Source organism: Microtus oregoni, unplaced genomic scaffold (assembly GCF_018167655.1).
Source record: "Microtus oregoni isolate MIOR12 unplaced genomic scaffold, Mior012 000079F_ref0000094, whole genome shotgun sequence".
Lineage (NCBI taxonomy): Eukaryota > Metazoa > Chordata > Mammalia > Rodentia > Cricetidae > Microtus > Microtus oregoni.
Genome location: NW_024544537.1, coordinates 3,991,878 through 4,016,055, shown reverse-complemented (window position 1 = coordinate 4,016,055; position 24,178 = coordinate 3,991,878). Strand labels below are relative to the sequence as shown.

Genomic DNA, 24,178 nt, shown 5'->3' with positions numbered 1-24,178 from the left:
CCTGGATATTGTAAGTAGACAAGATTGCCAGGCAAAAATTGGCAACTTGGGGGTGGGGTTGGATGGGGGTAAGGGGAATTGGGGAAAGAAAAGTGGGAAGGGGAGGATGGGGAGAGCTTGGGGGAATGGGATGGTTGGGATAAAGGAAGGGTAGATATGGGAACAGGGAGGTATATTTCTTAATTAAGGGAGACATCTTAGGGTTGGCAAGAGACTTGACTCTAGAGGGGCTCCCAGGTGTCCAGGAAGATGTCCCCAGTTAGTTCCTTGATAGTTGAGGAGAGGGAACCTGAAATGGCCCTATCCTATAGCCATACTGCTGAATATCTTGCATATCACCATAGAACCTTCATCTGGTGATGGATGGGGATAGAGACAGAGACCGACATTGGAGCACTGGACTGAGCTCCCAAGGTCCCAATGAAGAGCAGAAGGAGGGATAACATGAGCAAGGAAGTCAGGACCGCGATTGATGCACCTACCCACTGAGACAATGGGTCTGATCTATTGGGAGCTCACCAAGGCCAACGTGAGTGAGACTTAAAAGGCATGGGATAAAGCCAAACTTTCTGAACATGGCAGGCAATGAGGGCTGATGAGAAGCCAAGGACAATGGCACTGGTTTATTATTATTATTATTATTATTATTATTAATTATTATTATATTATTGTTGCTGTTATTTATTTATTTAAGATTTCTGCCTCCTCTCTGCCACCGCCTCCCATTTCCCTCCCCCTTAACCAATCAAGTCCCCCTCCCTTGTCCGCCCAAAGAGCAATCAGGGTTCCCTGCCCTATGGGAAGTCCAAGGACCATGCACCTCCATCCAGCACTGGGTTTTGATCCTACTGCATGCACTGGCTTTGTGGGAGCCTAGCCTGTTTGGATGCTCACCTTCCTAGACCTGGACTGAGGGGGGAGGACCTTGGACTTCCCACAGGGCAGGGAACCCTGACTGCTCTTTGGACTGGAGAGTGAGGGGGAGAGATGTGGGGGAGGGGGAGAGGAGTGGAGAAGGGGGGAAATGGGAGGCGGGGAGGAGGTGGAAATTTTTTCAATAAAAAAAAAATGACTGAACATTACAAGAACATTACTAAAACATTTCAGACTATTGATGATACTCTTCGATGTTCCCAAGATGTGGAAGGTCCCTACTTCTGAAGAAAACAGGTACTTCAGACACAGGGCACAAAGGTGTCTATGCTGAACATGACCTGAATATCTCCTCCCTGAGCACTAACTCTCATGATACCAGAAAGTGTCATGTAAGCTTCTAAAGATGGGAAACAAACAGGAGTCCTACCTAGCTATGACATCTATGAAATACATCAAATAACTCTAAGTGTGCATTAGTGATACTCATATCTTGGAGGTAATCAACAGCTATTAATTTTAGTAAAGGCCCACGCAACAACAGGAACATCAAGCCTAGCATCCTTGGCAACTACCCATAAATAGTGAAGTCATAAATCTTGGAGGAGAAATCTACCAGAATTTATAAGAAGGAAACTACCAATACTTCACGAAGTCAAGGAAGGAAGGAAGGAAGGAAGGAAGGAAGAAAGACAAGAGAAACAAGCAGAAAGAACCCTTTCAAACTCCATCTGCAAAGCTAGTATTACTCCAATACTAAGCCCATGTAAAGATACAATAACAGCAAAACCTGTAGGTCTGTATCCCTGATGAACATAAATGCTAAAATTCTTGCAACAGAATTTAGCTGGAAAGATTACCCACCACAATGAAGTTGATTTTATCCTGAAAATGATGAGAAAGTTCAACACAATGAATTGAATAAACCATAAATGGTCTTAAAGACAAAGGACACAGAATCATCTGAAGAGAAACAGAGAAGGCTTTTGAGAAACTCCAATATGCCTACATTTTAAAATTCTTAGAGAGAGTAAGAACATACCTCAACATAACTTAAGCTGTACATGAGAAAACCACAGCCTACATTATCTGAATTAAGAGAGGAATGCAATCCAATTTAAATAAGAAACGAGTGGGGGCTATCCACTCCTTTCCCTCTTGAAGCCATAGCTAGAGTAATAAGGCAAGAGAAGGAAATTAAAAAGGTACAAATATGAATAGAAGTCAAATTATTCATTTATATTATATTTTATATGTAAAAGGTCACAAAATTTCTTCAGAAAATGTCCAGAAATAATCAATAATTTCAAAGAAGGATCAATCTACAAAAATCAACTTATAAAAATCAGTATATTTTTTGTATACCAATCACATAAAAGTTAAATAATAGCCAAATATCTATCCTTCTTTCCCTTTATAGAAGCCACATGAAAAAGGTATCATGCTGACTGTTGCAACAGCTGGTAAATGTTACAGAAGAAGATTGTGGGTTCATCACCTTGGTGACCAAGCTTAGAGGCAAAATGAAAAAAAAAAAAAAACCTAGGATGTCAACAGATATAGGCTTTTGTGAGCCCAGCAAAAGATTCTAGTGGACTTTGACTTGGCATTTTAAAACTTTTTTTAAACACCAATCAAATACTTCCATTTATCTCAACATTTGATATTTGGGGTCTTTTAGATTGGCTCTCTGGGCAGATACCCAAATATTGCAACATCTGCTACTCCAATTTCTCCTGGTAAAAGCCTTATCAGTTGTCCTCCTAATCAAACAGTGGAAATTAGAGTTACCTCTTCAGAAGCAAGAGAGATGCTAAGAGTAAGGATAGTTCTGGAATAACCACTCTGCAACAATGAGAGTGAAAGAGAGGATGTCTCCCTGCTGGACAAAAGAGCTCCTGAAAATGTCTTGGGCTTAGGTTCAGTTTGCATTCTCATTTTATACTTTAAAATCACAAGGTGGGAAAGGCAAGCAAGCAAGATTTTACAGTAACCGATATGGTAGTCAGCAGGTTCAGGGCAATGACTCATTGTTTCAGGCATTTCTCCACCTCACTCTGTTTTAGGTATCAAATGAAGTCATTTTTAGCAAATAGGAGTACAAGCAGTGATTTAAGTCAATCACAAATAAAGCAATAAATCAACATCTGCTAATTGTTATTTGTACTTGATTCTACTTCAGCAGGAGATAGAAAGTAGCTAAGCTGTTTAGGATAAAAACTCCCCAAAGAAAAGTAATCAGTTTCTATCTTGACTAAAAAGCCAGAAATATTCTTGAGACTCTAAGCAGTTTTGTTTTTGTTTGTTTTTGTTATTTTTTTTCCTGTCAGAGGCCAAATATGCCAAGAGTTTTGGGATCTCTGATCTCTTATCTAAAGTGATTCTACAGGGTTTAGAAAGATAGAATGTCAAAGTAGCAGTGAAGGCCTGTTAAAAGAATGTGCCTCCTGGTCACAAAAATAGAAATTTGTGACCTATGTAGAGCTATAACATTCCAGGGGAGCCAGGCCAAACTCCTGGCCAAAGAGTCACCTTTAGGAAGGCTTGCTTACCTTAAACCATGCTAATGAAATCGGTCAAATAAATAAATCTTTTTAGTGAGAGTTTAACTCAGGATTATAGGGTCAGCTATGACTAGACAAGGACTCCCTCTCTACTGCAACTTCTTACTCAAAGATAAAACAGAAAAAGATAGATAACATCTTGATGAGTTTGAGGAAAAAGTGTTTAAAAATCAGAAGGGATTTGTAACAAATATCAATTATGAATCTTTTCTATCAAATACTGTAAAACATATTTAGAACAATTAATTTTTTTTTATTTCCTCTGTCTTGTAAGATTTTTATTCAAATGTTTTAATCCTCTCCACCCAGTAAAAGGTTTGCACAAAGGTCCACTTCTCGTTCCCGGAATTTGATGGCCTGGACAGTGGCCCCTTTCCCCTTCGTCCTTCATGTTCTGTGCACCAGTTCTTTGCAGAGTAATCAATTGAATAAGACTGTAAATCTGGACCCCAGTAAATGGGAAAAAGACACAGTCACCACGACTGTTATACTTTAAAAAAAGGGGAGAGGGATCATGCAACAGGGCTCATTGGGAGGGTTTTTTTCTATGGGGGAAGGGAATGGGGACAGGAAGGGGTTGAAGGGGTGGCCTCTGGAGACAGGAGCAATGGAGGAAAAGAGGAGGAAAGAGGAGGAAGAGGAGGGGGAGTGAGAGAGGCTGCCTGATTCGCCTGCTTTGACACGGCCTAGCACGTGTGCTGTAGTGACATAGTGGATGATGTTGTCAGGACCCCAAACAGGTCGCAGTATTGTCAGAGTACCACCTAAGCACAACCTGCCAGGTCCCCAGGGCGAAGGCTAGCATAATGCCTAAGTGCTAACAACCACACTTCCTAAATCCCAGTGTTTTCTCTTCCAATCACATCTTCTTGATCAAGAGTAAGATTTGCCTCATCCAGACACTGAAAAAACACAAACAAAAGGAAGGAAGACAGAGAGAGAATACATACTTTTTTTTAAGTGCACAGATAGAATATGGAGCAGGGTGGCTGGAAGGATGGGAAGAATAATTAAAGATTGCTTGAGAAAATCTTCCATAGATTTTTAAGATCAGAAGCCAAACTAGGTATAACATAGGCATTTCCAAAATGATGGGAAAATTTTAGTACTTATTTTTGGTTTTTGAGCAGATAATTAGCCATAAACAAAATGTTCTCTTATGTCTAGTGTAGTATATGCTTTCTGAATTTTATTACCTAACTTCAGTCAAGGCTAGGATTGCCAAGAATGGTGGTATTGATCTGTGGAAATTGAGTTATAAGCTAAGGATGATATAAGTTATACTTATTTAAGATTTGATTGAGGAAAAAGCAGGTATCACTGAAGCAGATTAATGCACTAAATTTAGTCCATGGCTTATAACAAGAAATAATTCTATATAAAAAATGTAATGCATTATAACTTCTAATCCTTAGAAAGAACTGGGGTAAATGTATATATTTCTTATTTTTACCAACTGTTCTTTGCTGTATAATTTCAGCAAAGGTAACATTATTTTTGCAATCCTTAATATTTAAGCTATATATGTAAGGACTGGGAGGCGTACCTATGGGCAAATGGAAGAGCAACCCCACCACCACAGTGGCTTTATTCAGGTAAAGAGCAGAAAAGTGGGAAAGGAACTGAAATTTTCCATTATTTGTCACAAATTGGCCGTAAATAGGGGAAACTAGGGAAAAAGAATGAGGGTTAAGTTAAAAACTGCCAGGTGATCAATAAATATCTTTCATTGTAAAGTGTTACTGGGAGGGGTGTATAGATCAGAGAGACAGAAAAAAATCTACACAATTTACATCAGTTCCAAAAATTATTTAATCCTTTCAACTAGTTGTTCATTATTAGTCCATAAAGATTCTATCGTTCTTAGGAGTGTCATATTCTTCCTTAATGATAGAATATGGAAAAGAAAACTGAAACCTAGTAACAAGTAAATTAAGGTATCCCCATGATCATATAAACCTTGCATGATATAATCCATTGTATTAGTTAAAAAAAAAAAAGCAGTAAAATTTGCAATGGAAACAAAAACTGCCATATTACCTATTATCCAGCAGGTGGCATTGTTGCGGAGTCACGACTAGAACTGCTGCAAAAGTGACGAAAACGGGGTCCTGTTTCATTGTCAGCCTTAGTAGTTGTTAAAAACTGGGAAATGTGAGTTTCTCAGCAAAGTAAATGTAATTAAATCAATTCCATCCATGGAACCAGAAACCCAGAATCCAGGGGTAGAGAAGAGCAACCAAGAAGCGGCCTATGCCTCCACATGACAGAGTCGCCCTGAGGGGTTGCAGCTCTGGTTCACGCCACTTAAGCACTGCTTGCAAGGGAGATTTAAAAATGACTCAGAAAAGAGCAAACCAGGCAGGCAGAGACAATGCGGGCCTGGGGAGTTTAAATCCACGAGGGGAGGCAGGGCACAGGCCATGGCTGAGGAAGGGCTCGTGTCAAACCAAGCTGGCGGCAGCCAGCCCAGGGGGGGAGGGGAAGGAGGGGTCCTAAAATCAAACATTTGGGCGCCAGATGAAGGCGTAAATCACAAACAATCCCACACCAGTTTGGAATTATGATTAATCGAATGGTTATTTATTTAAAGGGGAAAACTTACAGATCACTGTCCCAGACAACAGCCCTCTGCACAGTCAGGAAAGGAGCCTAGTTGCTGGAAGTGGAGCCGGAAGCCAGAGAGAGAGCAGAGGGAAGTGGTCACTTTTTTAAAGGGAGAGAGACCACACCCCAATGGGCTGGTATCTCAGTGGCTATTGGCTAAAGGAGCTGAAGGAGCTCTCGCAATACCACCCCACCCCTATCCAATCCTCAGAGAGGGTAAGGCACATTGCTTTGTGGAAGGTCCAAAGCACTCCCTACTATGTCTAGGCTGAGAGCAACGTATACATCTGAAGAAAACAGGCTCCCAGAAAGCCAGTACATGCAGTAGGGATAAATCCTGGATTCGGTTTGGCAGTATTTTATTGAGTATTTTTGCATCATGTTCATCAGTGAGATTGGTCCATAATTCTCTTTCTTGGTTGAGTTTTTGTGTGGTTTTGTTATCAAGGTAACTGTAACTTCATAAAACAGATTTTGGCAATGTCCTTTCTGTTTCTATTATGTGGAACACTTTGAAGAGTATAGGTATTAGCTCTTCTTGGAAGTTCTGGTAGCATTCTGCACTGAAACCATCTGACCATGGGCTGTCTGTGGTTGGGAGATTTTTTGGTGAAAACTCCTATTTCCTTGAAGTTTATAGGTCTATTTCAATTGTTCACTTGGCCTTGATTTAATTTCGGTATATGTTATCTATCTAACAAAATTGTCCATTTCTGTTACAATTTCCAATTTTGTGGAGTACAGGTTTTTGTAGCATGACCTAATGATTCTCTGAATTTCCTCAGTGTCTGTTGTTATGCCCACCTTTTCATTTCTGATTTTGTTAATTTGGATGTTATCTCTCTGTCTTTTGATTAGATTGGATAAGGGTTTGTCTATCTTGTTGATTTTCTCAAAGAACCAGCTCTTTGTTTCATTGATTTTTTGTGTTGTTTTCTTTGTTTCTATTTTGTTGATTTCAGCCCTCCATTTGATTATTTCCTGACTTTTACTCCTCCTGGGTGAGTCTGCTTCTTTTTGTTCTAGAGCTTTCAGGTGTGCTGTTAAGTCAGTAATGTCTGCTTTCTCTGTTTACTTTATGTGGGCACTTAGTGCTATGAACTTTCCTCTTAACACTGTTTTCATAGTGTCCCATAGGTTTGGATATGTTTTGCCTTAATGTTCGTTGAATTCAAGGAAGTCTTAATTTTCTTTATTTATTTCTTCGTTGACTCAGGGATGGTTCAGTAGTTCACCTTTCAATTTCCATGAGTTTGTAGGCTTTCTGAGAGTAGTATTGTTGTTACATTCTAACTTAAATTCATAGTGATCTGATAAGACACAGTGGGTTAGTCCAACTTTTTTGTATCTGTGGAGGATTACTTTGTTACCAAGTATGTAATCAATTTAGAGAAGGTTCCATGAGGTGCTGAGAAGAAGGTATATTCAGTTGTGTTTGGTTGGAATGTTCTATAGATGCCTATTAAATCCATTTGATTCATGACATCTGTTAGTTCTCTTATTTCTTTGTTTTGTTTTTGTCTGGATGACCTGTCCATTGGTGAGAGAGGAGTGTTGAAGTCTTCTACTAGTAGTGTGTGGGGTTTAATGTATTATTTACGTTTTAATAATGTTTTTTTTTTTTTCGTTTTTTTGAGACAGGGTTTCTCTGTGGTTTTTGGAGCCTGTCCTGGAACTAGCTCTTGTAGACCAGGCTGGTCTCGAACTCACAGAGATCCGCCTGCCTCTGCCTCCCGAGTGCTGGGATTAAATGCATGCGCCACCACCACCCGGCCCTGTTTTTTGTTTTTTGTTTTTTTACATATGTGGGTGCTCTTCAATTAGGAGCATAGATTGTTAAGTCTGGAGGATAGTCCCAGCCCCTTGGCATCCAGCCCAGCCCCCTGGCCTGTGGGTTGCATTAGTCTAGACTCCAAACCCCAGCATTCCATGTCCTGACCCCTCCCTGGGGTCAGGACCACACCCACAGGGTATTTAAGTGGGCTCCCAGAGGAGAAACACGTGGTTCTGGGTTTGTATGTTCTCCTTGCTTTCCTGTCTCCCTGCCATGTGTTCAACCACCTGAGAGTGCTGTAATTTAAAAAAAAAAAACAATGGGCATTTTAATTTGTTTTTATCTGACCTAACTGTATTTCTTGGGGCCAGTGGAGCCGCCTGTCTTAGGAATTTTTCTTAACATATGGAGGTTTCCCACAGAGAGGCCTCAATTTTTCTTAAGGGCCCAGGACCCAGGACCCGGGGTCCAGAGCCATGCTGGAAAAATGGGCCTTCCTACACACGTGCTCTGACAGGCAAGTTCGGCTTCACTTGGTGAGTTCCGTTTTTTTTTTTTATTTAAATTTATTTATTTATTAAGGATTTCTGCCTCGTCCCCACAACCGCTTCCCATTTCCCTCCCCCTCCCCCGATCAAGTCCCCCTCCCTCATGTGCTCGAAGAGCAATCAGGGTTCCCTGACCTATGGGAAGCCCAAGGACTGCCCACCTCTATCCAGGTCTCGTAAGGTGAGCATCCAAACTGCCTAGGCTCCAAAACACTATCCTGAGTGAGGTAAGCCAGACCCAAAAAGAGGAACATGGGATGTACTCACTCATATTTGGTTTCTAGCCATAAATAAAGGACATTGAGCTTATAATTCATGTTCCTAGAGAAGCTAAATAAGAAGGTGAATCCAAAGACAAACACATAGGCATCCTCATGAATATTAACCTTCATCAGGCGATGAAAGGAGACAGAGACAGAGACCCACATGAGAGCACCGGACAGAAATCTCAAGGTCCAAATCAGGAGCAGAAGGAGACGGAGCACGAGCAAGGAACTCAGGACCACGAGGGGTGCACCCACACACTAAGACAATGGGGATGATCTATTGGGATCTCACCAAGGCCAGCTGGCCTAGGTCTGAAAAAGCATGGGATAAATCCGGACTAGCTGAACATAGCGGACAATGAGTTCCGTTTTTTAAATTGCATGTGGGTAGGGTTTTGAGGTGACCCATTAGCTTTTTGTGCTTTCATTGAAGTCACGGGCTGTGCCAAAAGCTTGACACCTGTGCGGCAGAGGCTGGGCCTCCTGCTGAGATGAAATTTTGGTTGCTGGCATACATTCCCAGCCAATTTCTCATGTACCCCCCCTGCCCCCCCCTCCCCGTTTCCTAACTCAGTGCCATTCTGGTGGATCCACTGCAAGGGGCTCGTGTCAGAGGCATGCATTTAAAGTGGGTTTCTTGAGAGTCCTAGCCAATTTCAAATGCCCTTATGTGGGCACGTAAAAACCTTTTTTAAATTGCAACAATCTAACTTAAAGCAAATTACATTCAAAGTCTGTTTTTTTTTTTATGTATGGTGTTTCTGTCCCTCCTCTTCTGCTTTTCTTTCTTTGTTCATTTGCGACTGCGCTTTGTCCTGCCTCCATTTTCATCTCTCTCTATGTTTTCCCTTGCTGACCGCTCTTTTGTCCCACCCCCACTTCCATTGCAAAGTGCTCCAAAGCTGCGTGCAAGTGCACGCACAAAAACGTGGTGGATTCCTAGTAAGCACCTTGTCGTGACAATGGAGACATGGTGCGGCAGGTTCATGGAGCGGCATTTGCCCATCAGTTTCACTAGCCTGCATCAATACAGGTTCCTATCTGGGCCCCAGCACAGGCTGGGTGCTTAGCCTTACATTCTTCATAGCTGTTTCCCTGGTCTCTGTCGTCCGCACTCAGAACACTCTGGCATCTCTGCTGCTGCCCCGCCCTTCCCTGCTAACAACAAATCCACTTTTTTCCCCATTCTTCCACTCTAAAACTCTACAAATATGTTTCATCCTTATGTTTCTGTTCTCTCTTTCAACGTCTATTCAGCTGACACAGGTCCCTAAGGCTGTTCTGTCTCTCTGTTAATAATGTGGCCACGGTGTGTTTATGTAAGTGTGTAACAATGTTTCATGATGTGAATTTAAGTTTTGTGTATATATGTGCTTCCAGATTACAACAGCTCTAAAAATTTAATTTTTATGCCCAGTTTAAAATACCAGGTAATGGTACCTGGCTCTCAAGTGCCTTAAAGATCTGAGATCATGGCATTTTAACAATAATAGCACTTCTAACACAAAGACATGCCAGTCTTGCAGCACCCTATGACTCCTCCAAGAAGACTGAAGACCCGCCATCTCCAGGCTTGCTCTGAGATTGCAAAGCCACCAACACAAAAACAAAAGACAATCTTATTGCTCAAAAATCTTTGGGCCTCTCACACTCAACAGCTAATGGCAAATATTGCTTCTACAAGGAGAGGACTTAAGAGTGCTTGCTAGCCAAAAGCTGTCTCGTTTTTGGCACATCTATTCCTACCATATACGTCTAAAGGCATTTGACAACTCAAGGTACTGTTCGTTAACAGGCTTCATAGTCCAAGATTAACAGGTTTTAACCTTCAAAGGTTCAGAGTTCCCAATTTCCTCTAATAGCATTCTAATATTTACGTTATTAGAACGTAAATAAATAGGTTTATTCTAACCTAAAATAATAGCCTTTTGCTATGACACCAAAATATAAAATCTGTTCCAGTTCTCTTACGGGTTCCTGGAAAAGTTCTATTGCTGCACCAAAATAGGTCTGGTAAAAACCAAGGCTTTTAATTTTAATCCCAGCCAGTTTGAAGCATATTTTGTATGTTACTCCTGCTGCCTAAGTCAAGGCAAATCTACGAAATGCTCCCAGGACAACACCAAGAACACCTGTACCAGCTCCTGAGACTTCATTGGTATCAGCTCTCCTGGATCAAGGACACCTACTGACTCTTCTTGATCAAGGACACCTGCCAACTAAAATATGATTTCATCTGCTATTGTGTCTCATATCCCGTTGCTAGCCCCATTTTATAGGACCAATGATAACAATATTTTTTCCTCCTAAACACCTGCCTTATTACCTCCCTCAAGAAACAAATGTCTGGTATTTCTGGGATGACAGTGAACAGAAGGCCTTTCCAGCCACACATCCTGCTGAACGTGTACCCACCAACACCCAGCTCTTCCCTCCCCCACATCACCCCATACCCACAGGCGTTTACAAGACTTGAGTCTATGTCATTTTTCCAAAGAGAGCTTAAAATGTTGGTCATAATTATCACTTCAACTTCCTGTCACCCCTATATCCAAAGAGTCTGGAATGTTAAATCTGGAGCATAGCCCCAGCCACTGGCATTCATTCCAGCCCCTGGCCTGGGAGTTGCATTGGTCTGGACTCCAAATCCCAGCACACCAGTGTATTAAAATGGACTCACAGAGGACAAATATGTGGTTCAGGTTTGCATGTGCTCCCAATGCTTTCCTGTCTCCCTACCATATGCTTGGCCACCTGAGAGCACCGTATTTAATAAAACGATGGGCATTTTAATTTGATTTGATCTGACCTAATTGGATTTCTTGGAACCGGTGGAGCTGCCCATTAAAGATTTTTTTTCCTAACATAGATAGATTTTCACGATTGAGACTACATCTTGATGGATTGTTCCTGTTATGAGTATAAAGTGTTGTTCTTCATCTGTTCTGACTGATTTTATTTTGAAATCAATTTTGTTAGATATTAGGATAGCTACACCCACTTGTTTCTTAGGTCCATTTGATTGGAAAACCTTTTCCCAACCCTTTACTTTGAGGTAGTGTCAATCTTTCTTTCTTGTATATATTAGAAAGCTGGATCCTGTTTTTGTTTACAATCTCTTAGCCTGTGTCTTTTTATAGGTGAGTTGTGTCCATTGACATTAAGCGATATTAATGTCCAGTGGTTGTTAATTCCAGTTATTTTTCAGTAGTAGTGTTTATGTGTTGCCCTTCTTTCAGTTATGCTGATGGGGGTTTATCAGATGCCTGTGTTTTTGTGGGTGTAAAACTTCCTTGTGTTGGGATTTTTCTTCTAGTACTCTCTGTAGGTCTGGATTTGTGAATATGTATTGTTTAAATGTTTTTGCAAAGGCATATTTTGTTTTCTCCATCGATGGTGATTGAAACCTTTGCTGGGTATAGTTATCTGGGCTTGCATCTGTGGTCTGTTAGGGTCTGCAGCACATCTATCCAGGACCTTATGGCTTTCATGCTTTCTATTAAGAAGTCAGGTGTAATTCTGATTGGTTTACATTTACTTATTACTTGACCGTTTTGTGCAGCTCTTAATATTCTTTCTTCATTCTGTATGTTTTGTGTTTGGATTATTATATGGCAAGGGGATTTTTTTATCCAGTCTATTTGGTGTTCTGTAAGCTTCTTGTACCTTCATAGGAATAGCCTTTTTTGGTTTGGAAAGGTTTCTTCTATGGTTTTGTTGAATATATTTTCTGTGTCTTTGAGCTGGAGTTATTCTCCCTCTTATGCCTATTATTCTTAGGTTTGGTCTTTTCATGTTGTCCCAGATTTCCTGGATGTTTTGTGCTAGGCATTTGTTGGATTTAATGTTTTCTTTGACCAATGAGTCTATTTCCTCTTTATCTTCAGCACCTGAGATTCTTTCTTCTATCTTTTGTACTCTGTTGATTATACTTGTCTCTGTAGTTCCTATTAATTTACCCAGATTTTCCATATCCAGAATTCCCTCAGTTTGTGTTTTCTTTATTACCTCTATTTCAGTCTTCAAGTCTTGAACTGTTTGCTTCACTTGTTTGATTGATTTTTCTTGGTTTTCTTGGGTTTCTTTGAGGGATTTATTAATTTCTTCCAATTTTTTGTTTGTCTTTTCCTCCATTTTTAAGGGAGTTTTTTTTTATTTCCTCTTTAAAGTTCTCCATCATTTTCATAAAGTTACTTGTAAAGTTGTTTTCTTCTACTTCTGGGTTAGGATGATTGAGTCCTCCTGTTTGTGTGACCAATGGGTTCTTGTTTTACCATATTGCTTTTTAAGTTTTTGGAGGAATTATTGCATTGGCGCCTTCTTATCTTTTCCTTCAAATGAGACGAGCAGTGTCTTTGCCTCTTGATCCAATCCTTGCAGTGGCTCTCTGATTATTTGGGAGATTTTCTTGGTCTTCCCTGTACTGTCAATATCTGTCTCAGAAAGCCTCTAAGGTCTCTGTAAGACTTCTCTCTTGGTCTTCTCTCCTGGTTTGCTCTCTTGGTGCTCTTTCTTAATCCCCTTAGTGTTCTAGCAAGCTCTTGTTCCTATTATTGCCAGCTCTTAGGCAGGGTGTGTCTAGTAGTTTGAGTGGTCCAATGCATAGGTTTGGGTTTGGGGAGAGCCTATCCACGGGAAAATCCCTACTGGTTGGCTAGAAAAGCCTAGGAAGTGGGGGGAGGGGCCCAGAGTTTTGTCCCATTGTGGAGGTCCTATAGAGTGGGGTGTCCTGCTGTGTGGCTGTCCACTAACCTCTTAAGTCCTCTCTGTATTAAAAAAAAAAAAAGACTTCTTGAATAAAATCCTGCTTTCTCTGGATTTAAGGCCAACAATTGACAAATGGGATCTTTTAAAACTAAGGAGTTTCTGTATAGTCAAGTAAATACTTGAGTGTAAAGAAGTCCACAAATGAGACAGATTATTAGCCAGCTACACATTGGATGGAGGATTAATATTCAAAATATAAAAAACTCAAAAAATGAATAATAAGGAAGACAAATACCCTAATCCAAAATAGCCTATATATATGATCAGTGTTCTTTAAATAAAATGATACATTTTAAATGCCAAATATAAAGCAGCTTAAAAAAAGAGCAAGAAAAGGGTGTTCTGCCATCATAAGATTTACCAGGAGTGTGGAGGCCTAGAAATGCAGCCCTATTCTCACCTTATCTTATGGTCAGAGCAACTGGAGACTGACAGGCGTAATGGCACCTTCTAACTCACAAGTTGATTGCCTGGCCCCCTTTTGAGGTTAAGATAGCTTGATGCCAGCCGGGCAGTGGTGGCGCACGCCTTTAATCCCAGCACTCGGGAGGCGGATCTCTGTGAGTTCGAGACCAGCCTGGTCTACAAGAGCTAGTTCCAGGACAGGCTCCAAAGCCACAGAGAAACCTTGTCTCGAAAAACCAAAAAAAAAAAAAAAAAAAAAAGATAGCTTGATGCCATACTGACAGATGGATGGGATATGCAAATGTGCTTCTCCTTTTTTAGTTGTGAGGTCACCTGGGAAAGGACTGTCTTTCAGGTATGTGACTCAGTGTAAATGATTTGGGGCATCACGCTAGGCAATAAAATGCTGATGATGGGAAGTCTCAGAGCTGACTGTGTGAGTTAACCTCTTTGTATCATCTTAATGAATCATTTTTTTTACCTTCTCCCCCAGTTTATATTGGGTGTAAATTTGTGGAAAAAAACAACACAAGGGGATTTTAGGATCTCTGTAATCCTTAAAACTTCATCCTTACTGTGTGGTGTTTTTCTTAGTATTTTCATGCATCTTCATATAATTTTTATTCCCATGCCCCTATCCAGGCAAGAAATATTTTTGTTGAAGCCTGTCCTCAAAACAGGAGATAGAGGATATTTACTTAAAAAAAAAAATGATGGAGGAAGGTCATTGGCTAATAAAGGAACTGCCTTGGCCCATTTTATTGGTTAGAAGATAGGTGGGAGGAGTAAACAGAACAAAACGCTGGGAGGAAGAGGAAGTAAGCTCAGACTCCACAGCTCTCCTTTCGGGAGCAGACGCCTCAGAGAGAGGCCATGCTCCTGGCTCCTGGGCAGACACTCACCATGAAGCTCCGATCCAGGATGGACTAGGCTAGAATCTTCCTGGTAAGACCGGTTCTCACAGATTATTAGAGATGGGTTGATCGGAATATCAGAATTAGCCAGTAAGGGCTAGAGCTAATGGGCCAAGCAGAATGGGCCAAGCAGTGTTTAAATGAATACAGTTTGTGTGTTGTTATTTCGGGCATAAGCTAGCAGGCGGCTGGGATGTTGGGGACGCAGCCCCGCCACGCCCCCTATTACTACAAACACAAAATAAAGAAGTATTTTAAGGGTAATCACCATCCTAGCTGCTACTTAGAAGTATAAGTTTATTCAGATATATCAACAAATGAACATCTTGGAAGACAGACTCCACAATAGCAAAGACAAAAGGAAAGAATTAATAAAAATATATCTTAAATTGCTGGAGCAAAACAATTTTTCCCTATAGCTATCAAGAGAATTTTCTGTTTTATTGGTCCTGTAGTACACATATTGTCATCTGTAATGGTGACCTACCAACATTTTTTCTTTGATAGTAGAAAAACTGTGAGTAGGCTCCTAAATTTAGACCCTTTCTTATCCATTCTGACCTCAGGGGATAGTGAGAACTAGAACTACTACCTTGTGTCTGTAAATGTAAACTGTGTTGATCCATACTGCCTACATCTCCATAAAAATATTTATGAGTAAGCCAAAACAAACACAAACTGTTAACACATTTCAGAAACCCTATTTTCTAACTAACTTTATGTTTTAACTAACATAATGTCCTCTATTTACTAGCTGCTAATTTTTCTATTATCTCAAGTTTTCCTACTACTAAAACTAAGATTAACAATGAAACAAAGTGATCATCAAAGAAAATATTTCCCTGAAAAAGAGATAACTGATCTTTAACAGAAATGAGTTCATGTTGCTCTCACTAAAAAATGAAAATTATGATTTACTGAAAGAATTTAGCATTACTAATTGTTATGAATGTTTGTCACTTTAAGATACAAGCCATGCCCACTCCCTGCAGCTCTGTTCCCTTTCTTGTTCCCCTTCTTTTTTTCTCTTTCTGTCCTCTTCTTTTTCTTCCCCCACCCTCTCTCTTTCTATCTCTCTCTCTCTTTTCCCCCTTCTCTCTTCCCCCTCCATAACACCCTGAATAAATATTCAACCTCATTCTACATGCCATGTCTATCCATGTCTCTGTCTCCTGCTTGCCCACCATGTATCTCCCTGCCTGGGACCAGCAACTGCTATGGGACTGACAGCCCTCTCTGCCTGGGACTGGCTGTTCCCAGGGCCCGCTGCCTGTCACCACATGGCCCGCTACCACCATTTGGGGACCTACAGCATTTCTGCTGCCTACTGCCGCCAGGGACCTTGTAGCATTTTTTTTTTTTTAGTCATAACACTAATGAATGAAGAACCTGAAATAAAAGGAGGACATGACTAATCCTAAAGTAGGGAAATAATTTTTCTTGTAGATTTAAAAGAAAAAGCAGGCAGAGTGAAGTGTCCGGGTTGAACATGGCTGACATATTAACTGGACCAAAAGAGGAGGGTTTGTGGTAAGAAAGGAATGAACAACCAAAAAAGGCCCAGGTCTAGATAATGGCATAGCCAAAATAATTGGTTTATTATATAAGGATCAGGCTTGGGAAAGACAAGCAAAAGCCTAGCCCTTAGTAGTAAGAGTTTTGGGGTAGGGTGTAAAGTATACCTGCCATATTCTGTAACAGATAGGGACTGAGGGATAATGGGAGAACCTGACAGCCAGGCTTGCTTTGATATAATAAATAGGCACCTTAGTCATTTGCACAGGGTTTGACACCTAGAAATTGGATTACCAAAGAAGGCTTGCAAGCTTGCTGTATTCATCAGGATGCTGGACAATGGATACTCTCTGTAATTGTTGGTTAGAGCATAAAACATGAAATCCACATATACAATCTCTTTCAAGTAATTCTGCTTCAAGTAATTCATGTAAAAATATGTACTGGCATACATAAAGAGTTATTTATTTAGATATTATAAGTTTCAGTAAAAGATCAGAAATCAACTAAATATTCTATTCAATTTTTGGACTCTTATCTAATTATTAAATATTAAGGTAAATGCTAGATATCAATATATAATGAGATAATCCCTTAAAAGTAATACAAAATCACTATGAACTCATATTTTAATAGAATAATATCACATATAAAATAAAGCTTAAATTTTATATAAAATTATGGAATTTCTAAGTTATTAATGATTATTTTTATACTTGATGTTACATGACCTCCTCCCCAGAAGTCCTCTCCTGAATTTCATGGTAGTTTGTTAGTTTTGCTTGTTTGTTGCTGATGTTTGATTTGACTTTCTTTTTGATTTTGTTTTGAGGTTCACTCACTTTCACCAGAATCAATTGTTTGATTACAAGTTTGAAACTATACATTGAAGTCTACTGGATTCCTCAGTGGATACACAACTGAAAACAAATATTTTCACTGCCCCAGAATCCATCAGTAACCAATCAGCTCACCCTTTTCTATGACTGAAGGTTGATAAACTCAGTATTGTGTGACTGCAGAAGTCACAGCTGATAAGATGTCATAATTGCTTTCACCATGCCATACTAGAGAAAAACTGTTGTTAACATTCCTCCCTATGTTCCAGCTCTTATTTTCTTTCTGTCCCATCTTCTATAATGATCCCCGAGCCTTGGAGAGTATGGTATAAATGTTATATTTATGGCTGTTATATTAATGGCTGTTAAAAATAAATGGATGCCAATTATTCTTAGCAGCTTGAGCACCTAAGTATCTAAGTAGCCACTGAAATTAATTGTAAGGAGATTCCCCTGGGAATTGCATTTAACTGTAAACACAAATACTTAAAAGACAGCTTGGATGTATAATGACAGTTTAGCTAAACAGCAGCATTAAGTTCATCCACAGGGCCAAAGACATTCTCAGCCATTCATGTTTTCTGTTTTGTTTTTGTTTGTTTTTTAATCATGCTTACTGTATTAAGTATGAATATACTTTGGGGAATAGGGCACAGATTCAGGAGAGATCTGTAACATCCTAAACAGTCATGCCTCTATTTTGCCAGTAGGCATATCTTGTCTGACAGGGTAGTATTATAGTTCATAGCGGTCACAACTGAGTTTTATCATTGATATCTTGTCTTGCCTAGCAGCATGCACAACACCTTCTGAGACTGTGAACACTAGTCATGACGAAAGAAACTTCTAACTTAGCTCCAAATTATTTCCGTATTTTTTAGCTAAGGTGTGTTTGTCTTTAGCAGCAGATTATACTTCCATCAAGTATAAGTTAGGGTTCCCTGTATCCTCACCAGTTCTTTCACTTTATTTCTCTTTTTTAAATATGTGTTTTTTTTTATTTTCACTCATATATAAGAGTCGCTATGTATATATGCCACATGCATGTTGGTATTCACAGAGGTCACATGACAGTGTTAGATTCCTGAGATTTGGAGCTACAGAAAGCTGAAGGCTACCCAGTGAGGGTGTTGAGAACTGAACTCAGATTCTCAAGAAGAGTAGCAAACTCTTTTAAGCTCTGGGCCATCTGTCCAGCCCTACCATTTGGTTCATTGACTACAGCCATTTTGAGTGTGCTAAGATGGAAGGAATCTCAATGTAATTTTAATTTGCATTTTTATGAGTAATAATATTGAATACCATTTTCAATGTTTATTATCCATTTTTATTTCTTCTTTTTGAGAATTGTGTTCAGAATCATGGACTTTTTTAAATTTTGGTTTTTGCTTTCTTGATTTTTATTTTGGAATTTTTTGTTTATTGTTTGTTTGATTTCTTTTGTTTGTTGTGTATTATATCTATTAATCTTCTGTCAATGGTATAGCTTGGAAACATTTTGCCCACTTTTCTCATTATGTGGGATCCATTTTTATTCAGCTAATGATTTCCTTTGATACACTAAAGCTTTTGAGTTTGATGATATCCTATTTATCAAGCAACAGTCTTATTATCTATGCTACTAGAGTCTTCTTCAAAATCTTCTTTTCGGTGTCTGTCTATATTAGGGAATTAATGTGATTTGTTTTCCTCTAGCAATTTTAAAGTAGCTAATTGTACTTTGGGCTTCTTGGTCCATTTGGAGTAATATTTTATTCAGTATAAGATAGATGGTTTTTTTCTACTAGATGTTGATATGCTGTTTTCCTAGAATGATTGTTTGAATATGTTTTTTTTCTTTCATTGTGTATTTTTGGCATCTTTATAAAAAATCATATCAAGTTGTGAGTGAACTTCTGGTTGGAGTCTCCATTCTATTCCTCTGCTCTATGTGACTGTCTTCTGCAGTATCATGCTATACTGTAACTCTGTAGTGTAACTCGATGTTAGATATGGAGATGCCTTTTGTGGTATTTTTTATTAAGTATTATTTTGACTGTTCTTAGACTTTTGTGAGTCTAAATAAATTTTAAGTTATTCTCTTCATATATAAAAAATTTCCTTAGAATTTTGAATGGGGATCACACTGAACTTGTAAATTGATTTTAATAGAATAACAATTTAATCAAGATTAATTCTATAAATCCATGAGAATGATATCTGCATTTTATGTCCTGGCATTTAACATAGAATGTTGTTGAATGCCTATAACTGTAGCAACTTTAAGGTCTCCATAGGGAGCATATGGAAATCAAGGAAGGTTGGGTTATATAGGTAGAGTATATTCAATTTAAACAATAATGATATGGTTTAATAATGATATAGCCATCTATCTCAATGGCACATAATGCATTTAGCATGTGCAAGGTGCAAGGTCCTAAGTTCAGTAAAAGTGTGAATATTTACACATAGATATAATAATTGCATTTTGTAAAGTTGCTCCAAATATCATGAAGATTATTCTCTTTGGAAGTATATTTTTAGAAAATGGAGACTTCCAAAATGTACCTTTTACTTTGAGGAGAACACATTTATCTAATCAATAATAATAATTTAAGATACTATCTCTGGGGGGCTGGAGAGATGGCTCAGAGGTTAAGAGCATTGGCTGCTCTTCCAGAGGTCCTGAGTTCAATTCCCAGCAACCACATGGTGGCTCACAACCATCTATACTGAGATCTGGCGCCCTCTTCTGGCGTGTGGGCTTACATCAAGGCAGAATGTTGTATACATAATAAATAAATAATAAATCTTAAAAAAAGATACTATCTCTGTTGTACTTGAAATTATAGAAAATAAATATGAGAATATTATAGTAAAATACTTAAAATGGTCATGTACAGGTTAGAAATCCATTAATCATATTTCTTTTTTGTCAGTAAGCTACTGTAACACTATTTTGTCATTGCCATTCCTGCTCTATCATTTCTTTATATGTATAATCATTCTGTCTTCCTTATTCTTAATATTTCTACATTTCCCCACCATTTTCCTCTTCTTTCTATTTGTGAATCTGGTTTTTAAGTGTTATTCCACTCCTAGTTTCCTCTAAGTTGTTCTATCATTATCTTTCATCCTACAATAATATCATGAACTAGAGTTTAAAATATTGGCACTAAGAATATGGATCTATGGTAAAGTACTTGTATATGCAAAGCCCTAGTGTTCATACTATTTTCTAATATTTAGTTCACAACTATTTTTAGTTCATTTTTTCTTCTTTCATGCAGTGAGGGTTACATGACCGAGATATTTGTTACCCCATTGTTCACCAGGGTTCTATTCACTAATCTGGCTACCCAGATGGATGTCCACTTCTACCATCACCATCCCATATGAGTCTCTCCTGAAGCTCTGTGCTTTGTGGAAGAGGAAATAGTTTCCTGAAGAGAAGAGAACTGGTCTCTGATCAAGAGTATGTAAGTAGCTCTGTTCTCCAGTTAGAACCTTCAAACAAGATCTCAAGATCCTTTTGTTCACATATTAAAGTACATTTCTCCATGTTTCCAACTCTGAACCTAAAGTATAAATTTGAGAAAACATTTGTGATTTTTGATATGCAGTCTAGGTTTAGCTATATAATGCTCCTGGAGTGTTATCTGCTTTAAAAATCTTCATTTGTTTCTTATTATGGTAGTTTGAAAAAAATACTCCCAAAGATAATGCCATTAATAGGAGTTGTAGCATTATGAGAATAGGTGTGATCTTGTTGGAGAAAGTGTGTCACTGTGGAGATGGGGTTTGAGATCTCATATAGGCTCAAGCCACACACACTGTCTCAGATTATTTTCTGTTGCCTATAATTCAAGATATAAAAACTCTCAGCTCCTTCTCTAGCACCATATCTGCCTGTATTCTGCCTTGCTTCCCACTATGACTATTATGGACTAAACTTCTGAAATATCAGTAAGTCACCACAATAAAATGTTTTCTTTTAAAAGAGTTGTCAAAGTTATTGTGTATCTTTACAGCAATAGAAACCCTAAAAAAAAAAACCACAAAATTGGTACCAGGGACTGGAGTATTGCTATAAAACGACTGACTGTGCTTTTGTTTAGTGGAATTTTAACTTTGGTACTTTGGGTTAGAAAAAGAGTGGAACACTTTAAGCACTGATTAGTGTGTCATACCAGTAGGAGCATGAAAGACATTGGTGCCAAGTGATTTGAATTAGGGGAGGGAGGTTGGCTCATGGGTTTGGCTCATAATCTTAGTATGGTCCTAGAAATCATTCTTGTGATATTTTGGTGAATAAAGTTGCTAATTTTTTTTTTGCCCTTGTCTTAAGTTTGAATTAATTCACTTGGTAGAGGAAATCTCCACATAGCCTAGTATAGACTCTGTTATGTGGTTACTAGTTTTAACTCGAATAAAGGTACATAATAAAAATGAGTAAGCTCAGCAAGCAAAATATTTGAGAAGAAAAGGAACACCATAATGTGAAATGGAGCCAAATCATGTATGCAAGGGAATAACAAGATTAAGTAATGGGATAAAGTAGTGGTGACACCAGGGCAAGATCCCACCCAGCTAAGTTTACAATTTGTGAGGAATTAAAGAAAAACTTAGAGTTAGTTAGGTATTATGATTTACAACTTTAATCTCACTACTGGGACAGTAGAGGATGATGGATCTTTGAGATTGAGACGTGCCTGGTCTGCAGAGCAAGTAATAGAACAGTCAAGCTTAAGCAGTGAAGAAAATTATTGAAAATAAACAGCTGTTGAAGATTCAATTAAAGATATTTTATTTCAAAACCAGTCTGGTCTACAGAGCCAGTTTAATGACAGTCAAGCTAACTGTCTTGGGAGTGAAGTTAACCATCCAAAGCAGAAAGTTGGTGAAAATATAATTGAGTGAGGGGACCATGTTCCAGCCCCAGCAAGCTACAGTACATGGCAGCTTTGGCCATGTGGTTCTGATTTAGGATAGAAGAAAAGGGGTAAGGATTTTCCTCTCTGATCAAGCAAAGCTTCTTGGGGCAGGCATATGTCAGTGGTGTTCCTGAATGACCTAGAAAGGTCATTGCATGTGGTTTCAAGTTGAAGACTAGATTATCTTGAAGCCCCCAAATGTTGGAGATTCCAGAACTTTGAGAAACTTGTTGATGAAAGAGGCTAACAGGAAGCAGAACCAGTCCAAGAAAAAAAAAAGTATGTTGCAGTCAACAAAGCTGAATGGAGTTGGATATCTGAAGAGCACTTTGACATCAGACATGGTGATGCAGAGTTTAGTGTTTCCTACTTGAATTTTGGTCTTGATTTGTTCTATTTTTTCCTCTCTATGCTCCCTTCCATATGTTTTGGAATGATAGATTATATCCTATGCCATTATATGATGGAGGCATGTAATTTGCTTTTTTATTTTAATTTTATAGGGGATTACAGTTAAGAGACTGCATGAATCTCAAGAGACCAAACTTTAGACTTTGAAACAAGGTTGAGACTGTGGTAGAGTATCAGAACTTTTGACATTAGAATAAATGTACTTTGCATTATCATATTGTTACAAGCTTTGCAGAGGCAGGGAGTGGAATGTGGTGTTTTGAAGGAAAATGCCCCTAAACGTGAATGGAATTATTAGGAGGTGTGGCATTGTTGTAGTATGTATGGTCTTGTTGGAGGAAGTGAGTCACTGTGGAGGTAGGCTTTGAGATCTTATATATCCTCAAGACATGTTCAATATCTCAGACCACTTACTACTGTCTATGAGTCAGGATATAAGAACTCTCTTTTCCTCCTCTAGCTCCATGTCTGCCCACATGATACTTGCTTCCTACCCTAAGGATAATGGACTTAACCTCTGCAATGTAAGTGAGCGCACAAAATTAAATGTTTTCCTTTATGAGTTGCCATGGTCATAGTGTCTCTTCACAGCAATAGAAATGCTAACTATGACACTCTTACTCAAATTTATTCCCATCATATTCAATATATACCACAAAAATACTGGGTATATACATTAACTCAAATTGCTAGGCACAAAATTAATATAAGAAGCCACAGACATGAGGAATGGAATATTATGTCTTTTTTTTGCTACCTATTAGTTTAAACTCTGCTTTATATGGACATTTCATCTTGAAAAATGTTCTGTTTTTTTTTTTCTGGACAAAGATGGTATCAAAAGAAGTTAGTTAAAGCATACTTTTTATTTTTTTATTTTTGCCACATCCTCTTTTACTTTAAATAATTCATGCAAAATATCTTAATCATATTCTTTCCTTTTCCCAAAGTCCTCCCAGATCCTTTCCATCTCCCTACTCACACAACTTCCTGTACTTAATTATCTCTATCTCTCTGGCTATCTCTGTCTCTCTGCCTCTTTCAAAAAATGAAGCAAAACAAACAAAAATACTCCAATAAGACAAAAAATAGCAAAAAGAAACCACTCAAAAAGTATGGGGTATATTTTTTGTTGGGCAACTATTCTTGGGCCTGAGACTTGTCCTGGAATGTAGCTGATAAATCCAATGGCAGTTCATTGCAGAAAACTGATTGTTCCTTTTTAAGTAGGTATCAGTTGCAAACAACTTCCTTTGAAGTGGGACTTTTGTCCTCTTTTTCGCTATGCTGGACTTTTGTCTCATTTAAATTTGCACAAGTCTTGTGCATGATGTCACAGTGTCTGTGAGTTCATATGTGCATCAGTTCTGCTGTACCTGAAGGATGCTATTTCCTTAGAGTCATCCACAGTCTCTCACTCTCAGAATCTCTCCACTTCCTTATCTGAGTCTTGAGGAGAGGAATTTGGTAAAGACATAATTAAGGTAAAAAGTGCCAAAATTTTCTCACCCTTTATACATTTTTCAGTCGTGAATTTATGTGCTAATGACAAACAATGACAAGAAAAAGCTTTTCTGATGAGGGTTGAGTGATATACTGATCTTTGAGTATAGCAGCATATATTCAGGACTCATTTTCTGTGTCCCTTGCTTCTATATATGTATTTCCAATTTTTTGTATTGGGATTTCCATTTATAAGTTCAATAATAATACTACTCACATATTCCCACCCCAAATAAAACTATAAATCTATATTATATTTAACTAAAATAATATATATAA

General features: G+C 38.6%; 1 pseudogene; it reads left to right on the top strand.

Annotated features, from left to right (window-relative positions):
- The first annotated feature begins 4,985 nt into the window (after positions 1 to 4,985).
- LOC121441595 overlaps positions 4,986 to 24,178 on the top strand; it is a 103,018-nt pseudogene continuing 83,825 nt past the window's right edge.